Source organism: Callithrix jacchus, chromosome 6 (genome assembly GCF_049354715.1).
Source record: "Callithrix jacchus isolate 240 chromosome 6, calJac240_pri, whole genome shotgun sequence".
Classification (NCBI taxonomy): domain Eukaryota; kingdom Metazoa; phylum Chordata; class Mammalia; order Primates; family Cebidae; genus Callithrix; species Callithrix jacchus.
Genome location: NC_133507.1, coordinates 122198537 through 122210276, shown reverse-complemented (window position 1 = coordinate 122210276; position 11740 = coordinate 122198537). Strand labels below are relative to the sequence as shown.

General features: G+C 42.4%; 1 long non-coding RNA gene across 1 annotated transcript; it reads left to right on the top strand.

Annotated features, from left to right (window-relative positions):
- On the top strand, window positions 1-11459 carry LOC128932409 (uncharacterized). Its single transcript, XR_008482234.2, has 2 exons — window positions 1-50; window positions 10559-11459. It is a non-coding gene; the product is annotated as an uncharacterized LOC128932409 (long non-coding RNA).
- Window positions 11460-11740: the final 281 nt, after the last annotated feature.

Sequence of the window (11740 nt, the reverse complement as noted above, 5' to 3'; positions counted from 1 at the left end):
AAGACAGACTCCACTCCAGACTGCTGCAACCAAGAACCTCTCTCTTCCCAGTAAGAGACCAGCATGTCAGAATTTCTCATCTTGCCCCTAACTACCTGATGCTGAAGCTAGATCCTGGGGGAGTGTGGTGGAGAGGTGGGAGATTCCTTCATCCATCCAGAGGCTCTACCTTGGGTGGAGTGCTGAGACACAAGAGGAGACTTAGCTCTTTTTCTCCATTACTCTCACACCATATTCACCCCCAACCTTTTTTTCCCCCACGAGAGTTATATTCCGATTTTGATTAATCTTCAGTACATATGCTATTATAATAATGTAAACGGTAGTCAAAGCCAAGTTATGTACCAAACTATAATTACTTTTCCTTTCCTACACAACTTTTAACTTTTTCTGGAGTTAATAATTGCCTTGTTTTGTTGGCTTTTCCGTGTAATTCCTAAACTCTTTATCAGTTATCCAAGTTTGGTTTCTGTTTGTTTTTGAGACAGGATCTCACTCCAGGCTAGAGTGCAGTGACCTGATGACAGCTCACTGAAGCCTCAACCTCCTGGGTTTAAGTGATCCTTCTGCCTCAGCCTCCTGAGTAGCTAGCACAACAGGTCTTAGCATGCCACCATGCCCAGCTACATGTGCCACTACAGGTGCCCCCATGCCAGCTAATTCTATTAAAAAAATTTTGTAGAAGCAGGGTTCATGGGTTGGGGGATTCTTGCTATGTTGCCCAGGTTGGTTTTGAACTTACCTCAAGTGATTTTCCTGCCTAGGTTTTTCTTTCTTTCTTTCTTTCTTTTTTTTTTTTTGCATTTTAGGTTTTGGGCTACATGTGAAGAGCATACAAGATTGTTGCATAGGTACACACATGGCAGTGTGATTTTCTGCCTTCCTCCCCATCACCTATATCATGCATTTCTCCCCATGCTATCTCTCCCCAACTCCCCACCCCCTGCTGTCCCTCCCCTATTTCCCCTCAACAGACCCCAGTGTGTGATGCTCCCCTCCCTTTGTCCATGTGTTCTCGTTGTTCAACACCCACCTATGGGTGAGAACATACGGTGTTTCATTTTCTGTTCCTGAGTCAGTTTGCTGAGAATGATAGTTTCCAGGTTCATCCATGTCCCTACAAAGGACACGAATTCATCATTTTTTATGGCTGCATGATATTCCATGGTGTATATGTGCCACGTTTCCCCTGTCTAGTCTATCATCGATGGGCATTTGGGTGGATTCCAGGTCTTTGCTATTGTAAACAATGCTGCAATGAACATTCATGTGCATATGTCCTTATAGTAGAACGATTTATAATCCTTTGGATATATACCCAGTAATGGGATTGCTGGGTCAAATGGAATTTCTATTTCTAGGTCCTTGAGGAATCGCCTCACTGTCTTCCACAATGGTTGAACTAATTTACACTCCCACCAGCAGTGTAAAAGTGTTCCTATTCCTCCACATCCTCTCCAGCATCTGTCATCTCCAGATTTTTTAATGATCGCCATTCTAACTGGTATGAGATGGTATCCCAATGTAGTTTTGATTTGCATTTCTCTAATGACCAGTGATGATGAGCATTTTTTCATATGTTTGTTGACCTCATGTATGTCTTCTTTTGTAAAGTATCTGTTCATATCCATCACCCACTTTTGAATGGGCTTGTTTGTTTTTTCTTGTAAATCTGTTTTAGTTCTTTGTAGATCTGGATATCAGCCTTTTGTCAGATGGGTAGATTGCAAAATTTTTTTCCCATTCTGTTGGTTGCCGATTCACTCTAAGGACTGTTTTTTTTTGCTGTGCAGAAGCTGTGGAGTTTGCTTAGGTCTCATTTGTCTATTTTGGCTTTTGTTGCCAATGCTTTTGGTGTTTTGGTCATGAAGTCCTTGCCTACACCTATGTCCTGAATGGTTTTGCCTAGATTTTCTTCTAGGGTTTTGATGGTGTTAGGTCTTATGTTTAAATCTTTAATCCATCTGGAGTTAATTTTAGTGTAAGGTGTCAGGAAGGGGGCCAGTTTCTGCTTTCTGCACATGGCTAGCCAGTTTTCCCAACACCGTTTATTAAACAGGGAATCCTTTCCCCATTGCTTGTTTTTGTCAGGTTTGTCAAAGATTGGATGGTTGTAGATGTGTTTTGTTGCCTCTGAGGCCTCTGTTCTGTTCCATTGGCCTATAGCTCTGTTTTGGTACCAGTACCATGCTGTTTTAATTACTGTAGCCTTGTAGTATAGTTTGAAGTCTGGTAGTGTGATGCCTCCCTCTTTGTTCTTTTTGCTTAGAATTGACTTGGCTATGTGATTTCTCTTTTGGTTCCATATGAAGTTTAAGGTGGTCTTTTCCAGTTCTGTTAAGAAGGTTATTGGTAGCTTGATGGGGAAGGCGTTGAATTTGTAAATTACTTTGGACAGTACGCCATTTTCATGATATTGATTCTTCCTAACCATGACCATGGAATGTTTCTCCATCTGTTTGTGTCCTCTCTTATTTCGTTGAGCAGTGGTTCGTACTTCTTGAAGAGGTCCTTTACGTTCTTTGTTAATTGTATTCCTAGGTATTTTATTCTCTTTGTAGCAATTGTGAATGGCAATTCGTTATTGATTTGGCTCTCTTTAAGTCTGTTATTGGTTTATAGGACTGCTTATGATTTTTGCACATTGATTTTGTATCCTGGGACTTTGCTGAAGTTGCTTATCAGTTTCAGGAGATTTTGGGCTGAGACGATGGGGTCTTTTAGATATACAATCATGTCGTCTGCAAATAGAGACAATTTGACTTCCTCCTTTCCTATTTGAATACTCTTTATTTCTTTTTCTTGCCTGATTACTCTGGCTAGAACTTCTAGTACTGTATTGAATAGGAGTGGTAAGAGAGGGCATCCTTGTCTAGTGCCAGATTTCAAAAGGGAATGCTTCCAGTATTTGCCCATTTGGTATGATATTGGCTGTTGGTTTGTTGTAAATAGCTTTTATTATTTTGAGATATGTTCCATCAATACCTAGTTTATTGAGGGTTTTTAACATAAAGTGCTGTTGAATTTTGTCAAAGGCCTTCTCTGCATCAATTGAGATAATCATGTGGTTTTTATCTTTGGTTCTGTTTATGTGGTGAATTATGTTTATAGACTTGCGTATGTTGAACCAGCCTTGCATCCCCAGGATGAAGCCTACTTGATCATGGTGGATAAGCTTTTTGATGTGCTGTTGCAATCGGTTTGCCAGTATTTTATTGAAGATTTTTGCATCTATGTTCATCATGGATATGGGCCTGAAGTTTTCTTTTCTTGCTGAGTCTCTGCCATATTTTGGTATCAGGATGATGTTGGTCTCATAAAGTGATTTGAGAAGGATTCCCTCTTTTTGTTGGTCTCATATAGTGATTTGGGAAGGATTGTTTGGAATAGTTTCAGAAGGAATGGTACCAGCTCCTCTTTGTATGTCTGGTAGAATTCAGCTGTGAACCCATCTGGACCTGGGCTTTTTTTGGGTGGTAGGCTCTTAATTGCTGCCTCAACTTTAGACCTTGTTATTGGTCTATTCAGGGTTTCGATTTCTTCCTGGTTTAGGCTTCGGAGGATGCAAATGTCCAGGGATTTATCCATTTCTTCTAGGTTTACTAGTTTATGTGCATAGAGTTGTTTGTAATAATCTCTGGTGATGGTTTGAATTTCTGTGGAATCTGTGGTGATATCCCCTTTATCGTTTTTTATTACATCTGTTTGATTATTCTCTCTTTTCTTTTTTATTAATCTGGCTAGTGGTTTATTTTGTTGATCTTTTCAAAAAACCAGCTCCTGGATTTATTGATTTTCTGAAGGGTTTTTTGTGTCTCCATCTCCTTCAGTTCTGCTCTGATCTTATTTATTTCTTGTCTTCTGCTAGGTTTTGAGTTTTTTTGATCTTGCTCCTCTAGCTCTTTCAATTTTGACGATAGGGTGTCGATTTTAGATCTCTCCTTGCTTCTCATGTGGGCATTTATTGCTATATATTTTCCTCTAGAGACTGCTTTAAATGTGTCCCAGAGATTCTGGTAGGTTGTGTCTTCGTTCTCGTTGGTTTCGAAGAACATCTTTATTTCTGCCTTCATTTTGTTGTTTATCCAGTCAACATTCAAGAGCCAGTTGTTCAGTTTCCATGAAGCTGTGCGGTTCTGAGTTAGTTTCTGAATTCTGAGTTCTAACTTGATTGCACTGAGGTCTGAGAGATTGTTTGTTATGATTTCCATTCTTTTGTATTTGCTGAGGAGTGATTTACTTCCAATTATATGGTCAGTTTTAGAGAAGGTGTAATGTGGTGCTGAGAAGAATGTTTATTCTGTGGATTTTGAGTGGGGAGTTCTGTAAATGTCTATTAGGTTTGCTTGGTCCAGGCCTGAGGATCAAGTCCGGGATATCCTTGTTAATTTTCTGTCTCATTGATCTATCTAATATTGACAATGGTGTGTTAAAGTCTCCCACTATTATTGTGTGGGAGTCTAGGTCTCTTTCTAACTCATTAAGAACTTGCCTTATGTATCTGGGTGCTCCTATATTGGGTGCGTATATATTTAGGATCGTTAGCTCTTCTTGTTGCACTGATCCTTTTACCATTGTGTAATGTCCTTTGTCTTTTTTGATCTTTGTTGCTTTAAAGTCTATTTTATCAGAGACTGGTAAATTGCAACTCCTGCTTTTTTTTGCTCTCCATTTGCTTGGTAAATCTTCCTCCATCCCTTTATTTTGAACCTTTGTGTATTCTTGCATGTGAGATGGGTTTCCTGAATACAGCACACCGATGGGTTTTGGCTTTTTATCCAATTTGCCAGTCTGTGTCTTTTGATTGGGGCATTTAGCCCATTTACATTTAGGGTTTATATTATTATGTGTGAACTTGATCCTGCCATTTTGATGCTAGCTGGCTGTTTTGCCTGTTAGTTGATGCAGTTTCTTCACTGTGTTGATGCTCTTTATTATTTGGTATGTTTTTGGAGTGGCTGGTATTGGTTGTTCCTTTCTACATTTGGTGCCTTTTTCAGGAGCTCTTGTAAAGCAGGCCTGGTGATGATGAAATCTCTGAGTACTTGCTTGTTTGCAAAGGATTTTATTTTTCCTTCACTTATGAAGCTTAGTTTGGCTAATTATAAAATTCTGGGTTGAAAGTTCTCTTCTTTAAGGATGTTGAATGTTGGCCTCCACTCTCTTCTCGCTTGTAGGGTTTCTGCCGAGAGATCTGCTGTGAGTCTGATGGGCTTCCCTTTGTGGGTGACCCTACCTTTCTCTCTGGCTGCCCTTAGCATTTTCTCCTTCATTTCAACCCTGGTGAATCTGACGATTATGTGCCTTGGGGTTGCTCTTCTTGCGGAATATCTTTGTGGTGTTCTCTGTATTTCCTGGACTTGAATATTGGCCTGCCTTGCTAGGTTGGGGAAGTTTTCCTGGATAATATCCTGAAGAATATTTTCCAGCTTGGATTCATTCTCTCCGTCACATTCAGGTACACCTATCAAATGTAGATTAAGTCTTTTCACATAGTCCCATATTTCTTGGAGACTTTGTTTATTCCTTTTTACCCTTTTTTCTCCAATCTTGCCTTCTCATTTTATTTCATTGAGTTGATCTTCAACCTCTGTATCCTTTCTTCTGCTTGGTCAATTTGGCTGTTGAAACTTGTATATGCTTCATTAAGTTCTCATGTTGTGTTTTTCAGCTCCATCAATTCATTCATATTCCTCTCTAAGTTGTTTATTCTCATTAGCATTTCATCACATTTTTGTTCAAAGTTCTTAGTTTCTTTGCATTGAATTAGAACATGTTTTTTTAGCTCATAGAATTTTCTTATTACCCACCTTCTGAAACCTGATTCTGTCAATTCATCACACTCATTCTCCATCCAGCCTTGTTCCCTTGCTGGTGAGGAGTTGTGATCCTTTGTAGGAGAAGAGGCATTCTGATTTCGGGTGTTTTCATCCTTTTTGCACTGGTTTCTTCCCATCTTTGTGGATTTATCCACCTGTCGTCTTTGTAGTTTTTGACTTTCAGATTGGGTCTCTGAGTGGACATCCTGTTTGTTGATAATGAAGTTATTTCTTTCTGTTTCTTAGTTTTCCTTCTAACAGTCTGGCCCCTCTGCTGTAGGACTGCTGAGATCCACTCCAGGCCCTGCTTGCCTGGGGATCATCTGCAGTGGCTGCAGAACAGTAAGGGTTGCTGCCAGTTTCTTCTTCTGCTATCTTTGACCCAGAAGGATACCCGTCAGATGTCAGTCTGAGCTCTCCTTTATGAGGTGACTCTTTGGACATACAGGGGTCAGGGAGCTGCTTGAGGAGACAGTCTGTCCTTTACAGGAGCTCAAATGCTGAGCTGTGAGTTCCATTGTTCATTCAGAGTTGCTGGGCAGGTACGTTTAAGTCTGCTGTAGCAGAACTCATAAACCCCCTTTTTTTTCCCCCAGATGCTCTGTCCCGGGGAATTAGGGCTTTATTTATGAGTTCTGTTGTGCTGCTGGGTTTTTTCACGGCTGCCCTGCCCAGCGAGGAGGCAGCCTAGTCACTGTCTGCCTGAAGAGGCTTTGCTGATCGGCTGTGGGATCCGCCTAGCTGCCACGTGAACTTCCCTGCAGTCCTGTTTATACAGGTGTAGTTAGAACTGCCTTGGCAATGGCGGCCCACCTCTATAATGGCAGACTCTCTCTTTAATGGCAGGCCGCCTCAGCAATGGCAGGCTGCCTCGGCAACAGCAAACTACCTCCGCAGTGGTGGACTGCCTTGGTATTGGCAAACGCCCCTCCGCCACAGAGCTAGACCATCCCGGGTTCAGCTGTGCTTGCTGTGAAACTCTCAATCCAGAGCATTTCCAATTGCTGACTTTTTGTGGGGGTGGGAGCAGCCGAGCCTGATCACCTGACTCCCTGCCTCAGAGCCCCTTTTTTTTTCCTCTTTTTTAGTTGAACGGTCGACTGTCTCCCACATGTTCCAGTCGCCTGTTGAAAAGGTGCCGGGATCTGTGTGATTTCCCCTTCGGCGACCCACTGCACTGGCTGAAATAGCTGCACTGAGATTCGTGGCACTTTTTTGCCTGGGAATCTCCTGGCCTGGCTCCCTGTTTCAGTCCCGTTTTTAATCAGAAGAATGGGTGACTTTGTCTCCCAAGAGCTCCAATTGCCAGCTAAAATGGTGCCCAGACCTGTGTATTTTGTATGGAGAACCACCATACCAGGGCGCTGGCCAAAACAGCCATGCTGGTGACCCGTGGGACTCCTCCACCTGGGAATCTCCTGGTCTGTGGGCAATAAAAATCCATCTGGAAATGAGGTGTCCACTCACCCTCTGTGCTTTCACTGCAAGCTGCAATCCTGAGCTGCTCCTAATCGGCCATCTTGGATCTGACTCCTGCCTAGGTCTTTCAAAACACTGGGATTACAGGCATGAGCCACTGCTCCTGGCTGTTCTTATTTTTTTGGTACATCAAGAAAATTTTATTACAGATCAGCACTTGTCCTTAATTTGGAAACTACTATTCAATAACACCTAGCTTAGCACTTCCATCACCATCTCCAACCCACCCTATCCCAAGTGAAAGCCATTTCTGATTGTCAGTGAAACCATCATAGTGGATCTACCCCAAGCCCACCTTGCATGCCCACTGATTCTTACCACTTCAACACACACCAGTATGACTTCTGACTCAGCATATGCATATGTCATTCCCTGAAGGCTTTTTCTGGCTGACATTGGAAGCCCATATTGTCATCCCACTTAGCAAACCAGTAGGGGCAAGCATTTAACCCCCTACCCTCTGTGCTATCCCTATCTTTTGGCTTCAACAGCCCTCAAATAATGACTGTATATACCTATGTTAACACTTCCACCTGCTGTCCACTTTCTATTTACATTCCCTTACAATCAGCCACCCCTTGGGCTTAGGGATGTGCATACTTGCATTACAGTTTGTCCCTGGAGTATGGACTTGGGTAAGAGGCCAATTAGGCCCTGGTGGGAGGCTCAAGACTCTGAGTAGAGACCTTCAGGTCTTGGGTACCCAAAGAGGGTTTTCTGTTTTTGTTTTTTTTGAGACACTCTGTTGCCCAGGCTGGAGTGCAGTGGTGCAATCCTGGCTCACTATAACCTCCACCTTCCAGGCTCAAGAGATTCTGTTGCCTCAGCCTCCCGAGTAACTGGGATTATAGACAAACACCACCACATCTGGCTAATTTTTGTATTTTTAGTAAAGACAGGGTTCCACTATGTTGGCCAGGCTGGTCTTGAACTCCTGGCCTGAAGTGATCTGCCCACCTCAGCCTCCCAAAGTGCTGGGATTATAGGCATGAAGGCATGAGCCACTGGATCTGGCCCCAAAGAGTGTTTCAAAACAGAAGGTCTCTGTGTGGGCATGTCCTCTTGACCTTGCAGCTTCCTCCCACTTCTGATCATTCTCCCTGCCTGAGGGAAGGGCACAGCCCAAGAAGAGCTGGAACGAGGTCCTTCTAAATCAGGGCCTACAACAGGACCCCCCAGTTGCCTGGGTCCAAGGGGAGTATTGCTTAAGCCTCTCTGTCTTTCCTTTTCCACACCTAACAAAGTAGCAGCAAATGTTCACGTTTTCATCAAATCCAGTGGTTGTAAAGCTTGGCTGCACATTAGCCTGTCCCCAAGGAGCTTTAAAAACCACAATGGCCAGATACCATTCCAGACAAATTAAATAAAAATCTCTGAGAATGAGACTCAGGGATTGGTAGTTTTTAAAACTCCCTGTATGATTTTAATGTACAGTTATGATTCAGAACAACTAATCTAATCCAAACATTTTCTCATTCCCTCAACCACGACCCAATTTTCAGATGAAGAATCTGAGGCTTAAAATGAGTTAATACATTGAGAAATCTCACAACTAGCTCGTGGCAGAACTAGGACAGAATCCCAAGAATTTATCTAATGCTTTTCCTTACATCACAGTGGGTGACTTGTAAAGTGGAGAATTAATTACCACAGCACAGACTTTATATCTACTCTCTTAGTCACACGTCCTGCCTCAACTCCTCTGACATTCTGGGAGAATATATTCATGGCTGGGTATGGTGGCTCATTCCTATAATCCTAGCACTTTGAGAAGCCAAGGCAGAAGGAACACTTGAACCCAGGTGTTCAAGACCAGCCTGGGCAATCTAGGGAGATCCTGTCTCTACAAAAAATTTAAAAATTAGCCAGGTGTAGTGATGCACACATGTGGTCCCAGCTACTTCAGCTTGGATGACAGAGTGAAACCCTATCTCAAACATATGTATATGTATATATATGTATATACATATGTATAAATTTAGTTTAAAAAGAATACATTCTTGAGAAGAATAAATAAACACATAATTCTAATATGCTGGTGCTATGGTTTGGATATGTGCCCCTCTAAACCTCATGTTGAAATTTGATCCCCAGTGTTGGAGGTAGGCCTTGGGTCATGGGGGCGGATCTCTTATGAAGAGATTAATGCCTTTCCTTAGGGGTGAGGGAGTTCTATTAATTCCCGCAAGAGTTGGTTGTTAAACAGAGCCTGGCCCCCTTTTCTCTGTTTCTTCTTCTCTCACCATGAGAGAAGACTTTTGCCTTCCACCATGGGTGGAAACAATCTGAAGCTTTTACCAGAAGTCAAGCAGATGCCACTGGCATGCTTCTTGTACAGCCAGCAGAACCATGAGCTAAATAACCTCTTCTCTTTATAAACTACCAAGTCTCAGGTATTCGTTTATAGCAACACAAAACAGACTAAGACAGCTGGGTTTCCACAGAAGTAGTCAACTGTAGATTTGTAGCAACAGACTTCACAAGCAAAGCAAGGTGCAGAAATTAGTAGTTAACTAAGTCATTTCCAGAAATATATCTGGCACTATTACATAAGGGTTAATAGTGCTGCTTCTGGAACTAGTTCTGGGTTTGCATTCCAGCTCTGCCTCTCACTAGCAATGTGACCTTTTGGGTAAGTTTCCTCTTTATGCCTCAATTTTCTCATCTGTAAAAAGGGAATGACAGTAATAATCCCAACCTCATAGAATTAGTATACAAATTAATCATTAGAATATGCCTGGCATGGCCAGGCAAAGTGGCTCACGCCTGTAATCCCAGCACTTTGGGAGGCTGAGGTGTGAGGAACACTTGAGGCCAAGAGTTCGAGACCAGTCTGGGCAACATAATGAGACCCTGTCTCCACAAAAATCATTTTTAAAAATCGGCTCATTGTGGTAGTGTGCACTTGTAGTTGGTCCCAGCTGCTCAGGAGGCGAAGGTGAGCATACTGCTTGAGCCCAGGAGTTCAAGGCCACAGTGACTATGATCACACTATTGCACTCTAGCCTGGGTAACAGAGCAAGACCCTGTCTCTGAATAATATACCTGGCTTATAGTAGATGGTAAATAAATTAAATACTATGTACCAGGCATCGATCTAGCCTCTGGAAATATAGTGGAAAGAAAAAGCAAAGGTCCTACACTTGGAGCTTAGAAGTTATATTAACAACCTCCATGTCACCTTTTCCCAAAACTTTCCCCCCATGGTTAAGTGCAAGTGAGCAAATAATTTTTTATTTTATTTATTTTTTATTTTTCAGAGATGAAGTCTCACTGTGTCATCCAAGCTGGAGTACAGTGGGATGATCATAACTCACTGCAGCCTCAAACTTCTGGCCTCAAGCAATCCTCCTGCCTTTGTCTTCTGAGTACCTGGGACTACAGGGATGTATAACCATGTTTGGCTAATATTTTTAATTCTTGTAGAGAAAGATCTTTGTTGACTAATCTAGCAAATAAATTTTAAAAATAATTTCTGTTGCACCAGAAGGCTAGGCTATAATATCCATTCATAGGCAAACATTTTTGAGCTCCTACTATGTGCCAGGTACTATATAAAGAAATAGAGGCCAGGCATGGTGGCTTATGCCTATAATCCCAGCACTTTGGGAGGCCAAGGTGGGCGGATCACTTCAGGTCAGGAATTTAAGACCAGCCTGGCCAATATGGTGAAACCATCTACTAAAACTACAAAAATTAGCCGGGCATGGTGGTGCATGCCGGTATTCCCAGCTACTCCAGAGGTAGAGGCAGAGGCAGGAGAACCACTTGAACCCTGGAGGTGGAGGTTGCATTTAGCTGAGATTGCGTGCCACTGCACTCTAGCCTGAGAGACAGGCTCAAAAAGAAAGAAAGAAAGAAAGAGAACCAAACACTGCATGTTCTCACTCATAAGTGAGTGTTGAACAATGAGAACACAGGGACACAGGGAGGGGAATGTCACACACTGGGGCCTGGAGCATAGGGGCTAGGGAAGGAATAGCAGGGGCCAGGGGGATTGGGGAGGGATAGCATTAGGAGAAATACCTAATGTAGATGACAGGGAGATGGATGCAGCAAACCACCACCATGGCACATGCGTACGTATTTAACAAACCTGCACAATCTGCACATGTATCCCGGAACTTAAAGTATAATAAATAAATTAAAAAAAGAAAGAAAGAAACAGAGTCTTTGTCCTCAAGGAATTCCAAAAGGGGACATGCAGCTGTAAAAATCTTTTTTTTTTTTGAGATGAGTTTTGCTCTTGTTGCCCAGGCTGGAGTCCAATGGTATGAACTCGGCTCACCACAACCTCCATCTCCCAGGTTCAAGTGATTCTCCTGCTCAGCCCCTGAGTAGCTAGGATTACAGGTGTGTGCCACCACGCCCAGCTAATTTTTTTGTGTTTTAAATAGAGACAGGGTTTCTTCTTCTTCTTTTTTTTTTTTTTTTTTTGAGAC